The sequence below is a fragment of the Rhyacophila brunnea genome, unplaced genomic scaffold (genome assembly GCF_057557595.1).
Source record: "Rhyacophila brunnea isolate RB1 unplaced genomic scaffold, BYU_Rbru_1.0 scaffold_55, whole genome shotgun sequence".
Lineage (NCBI taxonomy): Eukaryota > Metazoa > Arthropoda > Insecta > Trichoptera > Rhyacophilidae > Rhyacophila > Rhyacophila brunnea.
In genome coordinates, this window is record NW_028233224.1 from 2,146,907 (window position 1) to 2,161,737 (window position 14,831).

Consider the following 14,831-nt stretch of genomic DNA (forward strand, 5'->3'; position numbering starts at 1 on the left):
ATATTTTATTGTATATTACTTATTTGTCTAACTGAAGAATGATCGACCAATAAAAAGCTTCTTTATACAATGTTGATACCAAAAAAAAATAACAGAAAATTTTACTTACTGATGACTGTATAATAAAGAAAGAGTAGTATTCAACTATTGAGTGTATGAACACGTAAGTATTGTCTTAAAAAACCTAAAAATAAATTCCGTTACATATGATATTCTATACAAGCATCGTTAAACCTCCGATACCTCCAATTGATATAATGCTTACAAAAACATCAAATTTGAATCCCTTTTAAACTTCAAATCATCGTTAATGAATTTATGTCTAAAAATATTCTTTTTAAATCAAGAATATCTACACTTTAAATTTAAATAAAATATTTATGCTAATAGAATATATCATCATTTGAGCTGAACTTGTTTATTTTATTTGGATATGGTAATTAGATCAAATTAGATGTACAATTTGATTGAATTTTAAATGGTAATATTATATTTATATATAGTTTATTTTAACATTGTAAACTTAGAACTTTATTATCCCAACACCAGGCTTATCTTGCCCACCAGTATTTACAGTAGCCACAAAATAACGTAAAATTTAACTAAATAGTTCTGGCTTAACTACAGGAAAAACAAATACTTTTCCATTATAAACAATAATACGATTACCAACAATATAACGTGCATAAATTTTAACAATTCTTGGGTTTATATTATTTATTCACACATGTTTGTTTACTCAATAGGCATTTCTTGATTAATGTAACTCCTATTGGTGAAAGACCACGCTTAATATGTCGTCTTCATATTGATAGAAGAAGATCTGAAAATTATATTATTGTATCTCTTCAAGATCAATTCATCGGTATCTGTATTTTCTAAATACCAGGCGTTGTTTATCCAAATTATTGACATTTTGGTTTGGGCTATGAAAAATAAAAAGTCTAGATTTGAATATCAAAATAAATTAACAAATATTTTAGTGATTAAACGACCATATATTACAGGTTACGCGTTTCATTTCCATATAAAACGTATGCTTAAATATTAAGCACGGATAACCCGTTTAAGTTTTGGTTATTATCTGAAGTATTATTAATAAGTGTTGAGATGTAATTTATATTTTGAACACTTTGGATTTTAATTTAATCACAAGAAATCAATACAAAATTATATAATGCACAACGAATAATCAGAGCATTAAATATAATCGTAGAAAACATGGGCGATATTAAATATTAATCTTCGAAAAAAAGTAATGAAAACATTCATGGAAATAACCTTAAATTCATATAATTTAAAGATAGAAAGATGTATTAGAACATAATCATGTAAATATAAATACAGTTTTACAAAATTCGTAGTAAAAAACCCAAAAGAAACCATCTTCATGCCTATACGATGCATTATATACAAAATCTATCTAATAAAACCACAGGAAATATAGTTAAAATCAAATATAAAATATAAATAAAGTGGTTAAAAAATTTTATGCTAAGTTTTTAATTTATTGGATATATATATATATTCTTCGACCCATTAAAAGTCAAGTATTCGCCTAATAGAAATTACATGAATTTGATCTCATAATCTATCGCAATTTACATATTAAATAGCAGAAGATCAAAAATTGTTGTGTTTAAAATATATGCTACTTAAAATCAATAAAATCCAAAACAATGTTCTACTTAAAGTAAAATTGGTTCGCAAATACTATAATTATTAGAATCCAAATGCTTTAAAATCACATAAAAAAATATTACTGCCATCAGAAGATATAACTGTTTATGACAGAAAATGATAACATCAAAAAAAGATTAAAACTGTATTTAACTTGCAAGAAGCTATCTATCTACATGTAATTTTCGACATATTTATAATCCAGAAAAGATAAAACATTAGATTAGACTCCAAGACGTAACATAATACAGAATCTATAATAAAGAAGTATTTTAAGTTGATAGCCGAGATATATTCTAATCATAAATTTGCTTAATTATAAATCGATTTTATGCTAGGTTATATTTATCAGGGGCTAAACATTTTAAAAACGTTTAAAACATTAAAAGAGGCTTATACTGTGCTTACTATTCATTCAAAACCATAAAATATTTTTATGCATCTTGATTTACATAAAATTATTCTTCAAGTGTTGTAATTTATTCCACTTTTAACATTCATTTTGTTTCTACAGGTTCTACCTAATCATATAAATTTTTACTTGCGCTTAACTTTCATTATAAATCTGAGGCGTATATTAAATTTGTATTTGTGTATCTACGAAATTTTTCTCGCAGATTTGAAAAATCAACTATAGAGTAGAAAAAAAGCAATTTCTATAGCCTATGTTAAAATTTGAAAAACAATATCTTATATTTTTACATATATATTTTATAGATATTTATCTTTATCGATTTAAACATATAGAAAAACAATCCCCGTAAAACGAATCACAAAGTATTCACCGAAATCAAGATTCACAATAAAAATAATTCGAAATATTTATACACGAAGCCATATAATGGACAAAACACTATAAAATGTGATTTTTTTGTCGTGATTTGCTATAGGTCGTATATTAAGAATCTAAGAAGTAATAAAAAGTACACAGTGAGAATAAAATCAAATAAAGGACTTGAATCGATAAGCCATGAAAATAGATACATTAGAGTGATCTCAACGATGATGTATATTGGGAAGTATTAAGCTATTTCTGTGATTATATATAAATCAATAGTTTTGCTTAACAAAATATCGTTGACATATGAATAAAAATTAGCTATGCATGCCATATTTAATAATAGATTTAGCAGAAAATGTGAATATTTAATGCTCATAAATTAAGCCATATCAAATAATGATATATATACGAATGTTTTTTTAAGCCAATATTAACATTGTTTCAATGTTTTTAAATATATGAATTATATCATAAAAATCATCTGGCTATAATAAAGATAATTTATTTTTTCAAAGCATAAAAAGTTAAGTTTATAAATATCTAGAGAAAATTTTAATGCGTTTTTGCGTCTTAAGGCCCCCAGGAGGGCTAAAAGTTGAAAACTTACAATCAGGGAAGCCTTTCTTAATCTAGTACCAAGATGTGTCACGCCTATCAATCATTTCAGCTTTGATAACAGAGCTGTAGAAAAGTTTAATTTACAGTAAAAAAAGTATGGTATAAGAACTAACACAAAACAGAAACTTCTAAATCTATGATATAAACAGTATTTTATATAACATAGATATTTTTCTTGTTCTTTTACACTTATAATAAAGCGAAAGAAAGAGAATATTATATATATCTATTGTGATATTTGTGCATAAAGTTGACCTTTTAGCCTTTAAAATATTCATTATATAAATTCGTAAAATCACTATTTATAGTGCTATAATCAAGTTTTAAATATTCTTCACATAAAGTAAATATTTGATTTACTACCGAAATCGATTTCTAGTTTATACTAAATATTTCAGTAGAATGTAAGTTTTCAATCAAACCACCAAACCAAGTATAATTAAAAACTCCTTTTTTGCACTATGATCCTCTACATTTTCTTAATCTTCTGTAAGATCAGACCGTGAACCTCTTGTGGACTAAGTATGCAATATCTTTTGTGGAATACAACAAACTTATAGGTCAGTTAAAATTAAATATTCATTGGTAAATTAACATTACTCAAATAAGGCACATATTTTACATCCATTAGGAGATGGGTGTCCATATATATTATTTTATTGCCATAATTTATATCTTAAGCTTCTGGCAACGACTTTAGAAATCATCATAGAAGTTTTGAATTTTTAAATTAAATATTTAAAATATACAAAATAAAATAAAAGCTTAGAAATTCTTGAAACAAAATTATATTAGCCTATCAAACACCTTATTAATAAAAATAAAGTTGAAATCTTACATTAAATGATTCTTGGTGTATTTATTATTTTAAAATACAAAAAAAAACTTTGAAATACAATTTTTACGTAGCAAAATAAATACATTCTTGCACACGAATAAACCTAAAAAAACATCAAGAATAGTAAAAAAATTATGATAAATAATTCTCTTTATCCTCAAATACCCATTCACATTCTCAAATCTGTGTTAACTTACGTTTCAAAACAATCCTGGGGATTCGGGACTTGCTTATAATTGTATATTTTTAGACAAATAAAATAGTATTTAAACATAAACTAAAAAATAATACTGCTTAAAACATAGTGAACGTGTATATATTCTAATATAGTGATATTAAAAGATTTAAGAATATCAGAAAAAATTTCAATAAGTTTTAAGATGCCTATTAACTTATCATTTTTAAAAACAAATCATTTAATTAATAACAACACTTCGATTGTATATTTTGAAATAATAAAAAAAATTTTAAGATGAAAAAGTGTAAAATAAAAGTGTGCACATTGAAAATCTGCTTTAGAATCAAATTTATTTTTATTGGATTTGATTTCTATCCTTTTAAATATATTTTTTTATTTATATCCCTCAAAATGCTTATTGCTATTACAAATCACCATAGTCGAATTATAGGAATCTGATTTTTATATAATATCACAAAATTTGACTTTTCCATCCTTTTCTACACAAATTACCCGGTAAAAATATGCAGTCTTTTGATTTTTAAACAGAAAGAATTAATCGTATAGTAACGTTTGGATAGATATATATTCATATATGCAATATAGTGACGCAGTTGGTTTAGAAGCGCTTATATCAAAACTTGTGATCTAACTGCAAAGAATCATGGATTCATATAAATTTACTCAAAACGAGAAACAGCCGCGAGAATCCGGTCTATCAAAACTAGAAAGTACACCCTTAAAACGACTGATAGCCGATTATAAATTGAAGATTGTTGTGCAAGACACCGAAAACTAGCAATTATTTAAATGAAAACCACTACTTTCAGCAAAGAACATGGATAAGTGGAGAGTGGTGGTGGTATCGTAATTAACCAGCGACGAAAACTAGATATAGTACCTTTCCCTTACAAAATAAAATCGAGTAGTAAAATACGGAGAATTTATGGCACTGCTAAATGTGAAGAACTACATGTTGGTTAATTAGATAATCAAAAATTTCTAAAAGTCATAAATGAAATCCTAAAATGAAGACATGCACGAGTAAATAATAAATAAAGTGAATTCGTCAGGAATTTCAAAATATAGGATTTTGGAATACTTCTAAGTATTGGATTACGCACTATCAAGAACTATAAAGACATTTGAAACAATAAATATTGAGATAGAAGATGAATTGAAAAAGAAGGTGAATATGAAGTATTAGAATTAAGTATCAGCCAAGTCTATTCCAATGAGCATTCTAAAGTTTTCTCCGGACACCATTAAAAAGCAAAATTAAATCTACCTATAAATTTCAATTTGTTTTATATCATCCATATCTGAAATATTTCGGGATTTTTCTCTGATTCACAAATAAAATTATATAGCGACATGTCAAAAGATTTCAGTCGGGTGTCTTTGATTATTATCACCTATAAACATATTAATTTGTGCTTCTTAATATCCCCATTTTTTTTATTTTTTCTTTTCATTGACATATAAACAGCTTGAATTCTGGAACGCAAAAAGTTTTTTTATTATGAATCTATATGTTCATTCTTTCCCAATTTATAGATTAATTAAAAATAAAACGCTTTTTTTGGATTTTAAATATTATTATGATCACATAATTCTAAAAAATTATAGGTTTACTAATCTTGAGTACAACATAGATCTTTACTTTTCGTCTATATAAATAATAGACTAGCATGGTTTTTGTTTATACTACTTATAACAATAATTTAATTTATGAATTTATTATTTTCACAGCATCCATAAATTACCCTAGTAAAACCTGGACAGCTGATAAAATCGTTTCTTCATGTTTTGCCTTAATATAATTAATTCTTTTTGAATCAATTTAAAGTAAAGCGAAGCGATTCTATCCTTTAAAAAGGATATTTATTCATGGTTACCATCAGATATCACATAAATATTTTTTAAAAATAATTATATTTATCGGAAAACCCAATTCTAAAAACATAAAGCGGCACGCTTAAAAGAAAAAAATTCATGATGTAAAAAACAAAATCCAATTCCTCTATTTTTTATATTGATGCAAGTATAAAACCTTTATTTTACATATTATCGGTAATTATAGTGTTATATTATAATTAATGTTTTAAAGAAGAGAATTAACGTAGGTCAAATAATAATATAGAAAATCGTAAAATAGTTTTAGAAACTCAAATAAGCATGATATAACAGAAAAAAAAACCATAAAAGATCTTTAAAAATCAAAATACTACATATATAGCAAAATTATTTTCTGTAATCATAGATTGTACTTAAATTTTTATAGCTGTGTAGATAAATACGTATCAAAAAACTGTGCAACACTTTATCCAATGATTTTAAATACATAAAAAAATATTTAGAAACGATTAAGAAACTATGCATCTGAGCATTAAACTTAATTGTTTTTTTCTTCATGTGTGGTATAATTTTTTTGGGTGCATTGTTGAAAATCAAAATTAGTGTATTTGAAAATTTTATTGCTCAATAGAATATATATTCAAGTTTATAGCCATTTCTAAATCATTATAAGAAAGAGCGTAGTTTGAGTCAGTTGATTATATTTCACACTATTTAATATAATTATTAAAATTCCTTATAGTTTTCCATAATGGCATATTTTTATATATGTTAAGAGAATAAATATATTGAGCTTAAGATAGTATATAATGTATTCTGTTTTATGCAACTCTTTTATAATTTTAAATTAGTAATTGCTTATGCTCTAAAAATTTTGAAAATTCTGAAAGATTATGTCAATTGTGAATACTTATTTTATATGATACGATGTGAATCTATTTTAAATTATTATTTTAATTGATGCATATTCGTTTACAAAAAAAAAATTAACAAGATTTTTTTACACATTTAGGAAATTTAAATTGATTTTTTAATATATATTTGATCATATGCAGTTTCTCTTTTTAAATGCATATGACTTAATATTATATGTTCTAATATAAAATATTTCTGCTATTTTATTTCGCAAAACACTGCAAACACGCAATTTAATACATAATATAAGTTTTTTGATAATATATTCGCCTCATTATATTTAAAAATTTGCTTTTTAAATAAAAATCATTGATCATTAACAGCACCATTAAACAGCATAAAAAATGACATGTCTACAATAAATAAAATATATCTGATGTACATAATTGAATTTTGAATTTTTATTATTTAATCAGTATCATAATTTTCGTTAATTCAAGAATAATTGTGGCAAATCGCTTCATTCAGAATTACCCATAGAATATTAATGACTTAATGGCATAAAATAAAATGTTGATAACAAAGATATTTATAAAAGCATCAATTGTTTTAATACTTTTCTTCGGATCTTGGGCACACTAAAGCTTTCTACTACCGAAAAAATCAAATTTACACTAGGATTGATATAGAAACACCTTTTCGAATGTAATCTATTTTTTCTTTGAATTAAGAAAAGCAATTTTTTAGATACTTCATGTTTTTAAGTGAATCAATTTTATCTCGAAACAGATGCTGGACTACATATTAATAATCAATATGAATGTTATCCATGATACATAAGAAATTCAAATAAATCCAGGATGGAGAAATATGAATTTAAATAAAAAATTATAGAAAAATGCTTATATTTTTTTAAAAAAAATTTACTACGATTGATTGTGTAAATTCGTTCATATAATTATTGGATCTATCACAAAGAAATATTTACTATAAAACAAAATTTAAATCGCTTAATCGGTCTATAGAGAATGCAATTATGATATAATCTGCGTGAAGTTTTTGATCGTAAAGACATAATTTATTTTTTTCTTAATGTTGGGCGCATTTTCATAATAGAAATAGCAATAGTTTTATTTTTTTTTGATTTAAATGTAGAACTGAATTACATAACCATTTTATGCAATCTTAGTGAAAATAAAAGAATTTTTATTAAAAACACAAAACTAGCCTGTTATTTATTTTTATTAACTCAACGAAAATATACCCAAGATTGAAAAGTAATCAAATATATTAGATTCAACTATAAATAAAATATGACTAATAAAATAAAAAAGAGTCACTGGACTTATAATTTTATTTAAAACTACACATATCATCATATTTTACATTTAAAATCTCGCATTAAGCTGTATAATTACAAAAATCTTCAAAACTATGTAGCTAAAATACTAATAAAGTCTTTTTTTATTTGGTTATGCTAAAAAGTTCCGTTTCAAAATTAGCCCCTTAAACAAGCCAAAATGATTATACTAAGTTTGTTCAAAGTTTTTTTATTGCTTGGATTATAAAGTTGTTAAAAAAAATACAAAAATTTATGTAAAAATATGATTTTTATAGATTCTCAAATAAACAAAATACTAAATTTAATGTTTTTTAACATGTAAAATTACCTTTACCTTCATTACTACGACAAAATTAGCTATATGTATCACACCTAAACTAATATGATGATTTAATCTAATATTGTTATCTTATTTTTGTTTATTTATGTATTTTTACAAATATAGAATTTTTGATTTGTGATAAGTGATGGTTAAAGAAGATTGTTCTAAAATTTAATAGTTATTGCTAAATTTAACGCTACAGAATTTTATCTATCATAGTCATTCACAAATATTTAATACAAAACAATAATAATATTTTTGTTTTTATAGTGATAGAATAAATTTATTGTTCAGATGTAAATTGATCCAAAGTAAGAACACTCATGATTAAGATAATAAATTAAATTTAATATATTACGCAAGTAATAGATTAAAAGTGATTTTTTAATATTGCTATACACAATATTGAATTTAAAATAAAAAAATAAAGAATTAATAAAAGGCAGAGAATGATATCTATTTTGAAATTTTCAATCATACTAATATATCTGATTTTGTGTAACAATTAAAATCTAAGCAATCTTAAGTTTTTTTTCTTGATATTCAATCTTACCATTGCTAGAAAAAAAAGCCAGATTTTTCTTTGTAAATTGCATAAATGTAAATCTTCTAAACAGCCTATGTTTTTTTTTATGAGTAATTGATAAAAAGGTTTTATGAGTATATTCTAGCGAATATAGACGGTTTAAATATGTTTCTGATGATAGCGTATTTTTATATTCGCAAATAAAAATGGGCAAGAAAATTATATTTTAGATTTCTATCACATAATACATTTTTTGAAGTATCATTTGTGCAGTCTCATGATACTATAATCCCACGAATCTAGATTTTAGGATTAGATTTCCCAAAGTATACATAGACATCAATTTTTATACAATCCAATAATTCTATTTGTACTTTAAATCATATTAAGGTTCGCACGATAGAGAAGCGAAATTTTGTAGGATATCAAAGATCATTTTAAATAATTTTAAACATAAATAATATTTAAAAAATATAAAATCAAAGAAAATTTCATATTTATGATGTACAATCATTTTAAAACATAAGTAAAAGAAGCTTATTGAATTATGGAAGTATAATTCTTGTCGCAGAATGTTCAATTTATAAATTCATAAAGTAGATTATGCGCCTGGTATGAGAGGATCCCTTTTATGCAAAATAAATAAAAGTATTGTATCTATATGTAATTAATATGTGAGTGAGATATAAAATTGTAAATTTAATAAATAGATTATATTATAATCACAATTGACATGGCAAAGGCACATAAGCATACATTAATAATAATATAAAATGGATTTTTTCGTGGTCTAAAAAAAATTCATGTAATATTCAAAAATTGTATTTTTCACTTTTAATATTTGATTTTCAAAAAATATATCACTCTTAAAAGTCATTTTTGAGTTTTAAATATATCGATTGGTATATTGAAGTATTATCTATATTAAAATAATATAAAAAGTTGCAATTCTAGGAAAAACTATAATAAATAATTTTATAAATTTTTATATATCGTTATAGCGTAAATTTTATTCTATATGCGTGAGTTTGACTCAATAGTAATATTTTATATACTTTGTGTGATTATAGCTATATAAATAGCAAGAAGTAATCTCATATTATATATTAGAGATAAAATTTTTCCAAAAAAAATCTTTAAAAGCAAAACAATTTCATCTAAATCACTGCTTTTTTTATTTTCATCTAGGCTATATCTTCACTGTTTATAACATTATTTTGATCAAAAAATGCAAAAAAAACCTGAAATTCTTTATATTCATTTAAAACCCTTTGTTTAGAATGGTTTGTTCTAGTAAAGCTATTTTCAAGATAGAATAATTATTAAATGATTTTTATTTGCATATAAAGTAACCCATTTACATTTAAAAATATACATTTATATATATAATTGGTGATTTGTGTTTTATGTGTTGTTTTTTACACTTTAAATCTAACTTTAAAACTGTTTCCAGATGTTTATTAACCTTAATTGTCTGTTTAGACGATGGTCTGTATGAAATTTGTATTTTAATCATGATTGCCAAATCCAGATTTTATAAACCGAATTATACTTTATAAAAATTGTATAAATACATGTAGAGAATCATTACATTTTTTTTATCTTATAAAATATTTAAAATGTGTTTTATATTATTTTTTGGGAATTACATAATTATTATTGAATCAACGATAAAGATAATAATCCTTTATTTTTACTGTTATTGAATATAATGTTTTAAAAACATTAGCTTAAAAAATACAATATAATATACACATGAATTCCATATATCAAAACTAATCAAAAGATTTTTATTCCTTCTATCAATTTATGATTCATATTTGTTGGTGATAAAATTATTCCGTAAGAATTAGATGTGCTTTTTGTGTTTTAAAAATATTTATTGTATTTTACATGTGTTTATGCGCACTTGAATTTATTATAACAGATTATAAAACATAGTCATAATCACTCTGAATGTATCAGATTGCGTTATTTTATTATCTTCAAAATAGTTTTAAAATAATAGTCAAAGATTAAGAGACTAAAATTAAGATGGTCATAACTTTTTGTACAATATTTCCGAAAATAAATGATTTAGACGTAATATTCAAATAAAAGTAATTCCTAAGGTGCAAAGAATACAAGATTCAAAAACCCGGAATTTGCAAAATAATTACATTATATTTTTCTATATATTTTTAAATTTAAATTTTTGCTTAGTATTGTGAACCCATAGTAGATTTAAATAAAAAAATATACAGATTTAGCTATAATAAACAATTCCGTTAGAATTTTAATAGACCGGAAATGTAATGAGAATCTAAAAATAATTTTTTCATGCCATTTTTATTTTATAAAAGTATTTTTCCACTTACTCTGTAATCTAGCCAGAATTATTTTATTTGCAACATAAATAAAATAATATATGAATAATTAAAATATAAATTTATACGATATTTTTTTCATACAAAAGTGCCAAAATAAATTTCTATTTTATGTTTTAGTTTGGTATATATATAATTTGTCGAATATAAAATGTATAAAACATTTTAAAAGTTGTATTTTTGCACATGACAAAAAGTTCGCGACATTCCAATCAAAATACATGAGTTACACTAACATTTAAATATAAATGTGACGCAAAAAGATTAAAAGTTTTATAATACACAGATATATTGATTTTATTCTTAAAACCTTAAAAATAAAAATTGAATAAATTTTATATGTATAGGTTGTATTGTCTACAAATCTCCAAATATGTTTCGCAGAGAATTATCACATAAAATATTAATAGAAAATCATTTAAATCCAATGCGGTTTTTAGGCCGACAATACAGATAAAATATATGATTTCGAAATATCTTAATGCCAAAAAAAAATTTATTCACCCAGAAACATCCTGGAAAAATATGAAATAAACCTTCAAATTCATAAGCTACTTCTTATAATGATAAAATGGCACTGGCGTCACCAATAAACATGTAAAATTATATTTGAAATTTGTAAGCTTTGTAGATAAAATGGCTATAGTAAATTTCAGTGGGTAAAATATATTATATAAAAAAGATTGAACCACTGTGAAATGTATAAAATCTAAGCAGATAAAGCTTCTTTAATTTTTATTGTCAGTAAATGTAACATTTTTTCTTGGAAGTCAGTTTTGACGGAATTTTTAGATATTTGTGCTAAAAAAACCAAAAACTTTTTTATATAAACGCTTTTTGTGTTTTGAATCGCATATAGACACAAATTTATGAATAATTTTGAAAGATTTTTTTTTATTTACTCACATAATTTTTTTTGAAATATAATTTAACTGGTTTCTAAGTGTATTAGAAGGCTTTAACATAGGAACTGTTTTATAATTTTATATATTTTTTTACCACAATAAAATGATTTCGGATGCTTATCTTGCGAAAAAAAAACATGATTGAAGGCAAACCAGAGCATATAAATCTTTTCAAAAAAATTTAATATTTAAAATATGTGAAAATATAAAAATATCTAACATACAGTGGAAATTGAGCTTGGATTTTTATTTCATATCAAATTCTTTAAAGATAGAAGTTCGACTGTATATAACTATACAAAAAATGATCAGTTAAAAGATGAATACTTTATAATTGATATATCAGCGTTGAATATTTGGTAAAAAAAATATGAATACCAAGTATCTTATGTTTCTTTTTATCTTGAGGTATGCGATTCAAAAAATTCAAATATAAAAAACAATTTAGCGGTACTACTCACATATTAATAAAAAAATATAAATTTAAAGCCACGAAAGATTTCTAGAAGATCTAATAAATATAGTTTCTATTTATTTTCCTTAAATTTAGGAACTTTCATGTTTATTTCGAAAAGAAAAAAACTTATGATTGAATGATGATTATTAAAAAAATAAGAAATTCTAGAAGTAAAAATGAATTTCTAAATGAAAATAAAATATATTACAGTAAGTAAAGATTTTTTATTATATATTCCAACCATAGGATTGATTTGCAAAAAAATAAAGCATTCGATGAAAACGGAGCATTAATCAATTTCGCATTTGATCAATATAGAAAAAGCTATGAATGTATTAATTTATTGAATAATTTTATTTTTATTGTCATATATAAGTTAATATATTGTGCTGGAAATAATAATGAGGCATAGAAACTTATGTTTTTTTATTATTAAAAAGTTGAATACTTTCTGGTTATACAAATTTCTCAATTTTAAGTTTTTCAAGTCTAAAATTCTACTTAATAAATAATTTTTAACAAGGAAATTTTGATTTGAAACTATCATGATTGCATTGATATATATACCAGAAAAAATTTTTAAAATTTGTTTTTTTTATTGAATAATTATCCATTAGGCTTAAGCAGAGCCTATAAAAAACTCGACACTTACTAAATTATATTTATTGTTCGAAAGAGTCTTTTGAAGTAATGGATGATTGTTTTATAAAAAAGCAATAAATGAAAATAGAAGCAAAAGTTCCAAAATGCACAAGAAATGGTGTAATTCTTAGAATGGAACACCCAAATACCTTCGGATAATTAATAATATTATATTTGTTTTGGTTGATCTGTAAAATTGAAACTAGTTAGATTCTGGATTATAAAAGCAACAAAAGAAACAATTTAAAAAATTTATTAAATAACAAATGCATAATATATTATAATGCAATTACCAATGAGAATATTTCTAAAATTTCTTTATATTGGATTGCAAATAATCAATAGCTCTAATCTAATATTTCATCTCTTTTTTGCTCTGCAAAACTTAAATTAAAATTTATTAAATTTATTTATGATTCTACTTTATGATAAAAATTATATAAAATTTTTGAATTTCATGTTTAAGCAAAAATAATGTTCTATTAGCCGCAATGAAAAAATATATTAAATTTAGTTATGATTCTACTTTATGATAAAAATTATATAAAATTTTTGAATTTCATGTTTAAGCAAAAATAAGGTTCCATTAGCCAAAATGATAAAATTTATATTTAAAAATTATATCAATTGGTTAGATTGTATATGATGTTTTATTTGCCCCTTAGTTATACAAAAGCGTCCAATGTAATCCTAGGATAAGATTTTTACAATACTAGTTCATCATTTCTATCAGGCACATTGTATTTGTGTTCTTTTCAATCCATATGTTCAGTCAAGATATTTTCATTTAATTTTTTTCTCGATCCTATTGTTTGTAGTTTGGCATTAGATTCAATTTGGATTTTTTGCATTGATGCTTTATATTTGTATTGATTATGCTTTAAACATTCAAAATATCACCATGCAATCTTCTTGTATTACTATGTTCCCTTACTTGTTGTTATCTTATTAATTCATGCTATAATCAAACTTTCATACAGTTTAAAGCCTTTAATTCGTATATAAATTATATAAAACAGAAACTATTATTTATTGTGCGCAACATGCACGCGTAAATTTGGAAGAAATCAGAATATTGTTTACCCTTATCATAAACAAAATTTTTTCTACAAACACATTTTCATTTTTTTCTAATTCATAGGTATAATGTGAATTATTAAAAAAATAACATGTTTGCAATTAAACAATTAATTAAAATTCCAGATCCTATTGCTGTTTTATTTTATTTATATGGATATCTTAATGAAATTGTTTTCAATAAAAACAATTATTTATATGATAAACGTTGACATGTTTCACATATCTTAAAAAACTTACACATAAGCACGATAAAGCTTTATAACGTATTTATTTTCTTATAAATTGATTATTATCTTGGTGTGCATACATTGAAATGCCCATGATTATAGTTATAGTCTGTATGTTCATTCCTTCTTGGCCCAATTGGTTGTATATAGTAGCATA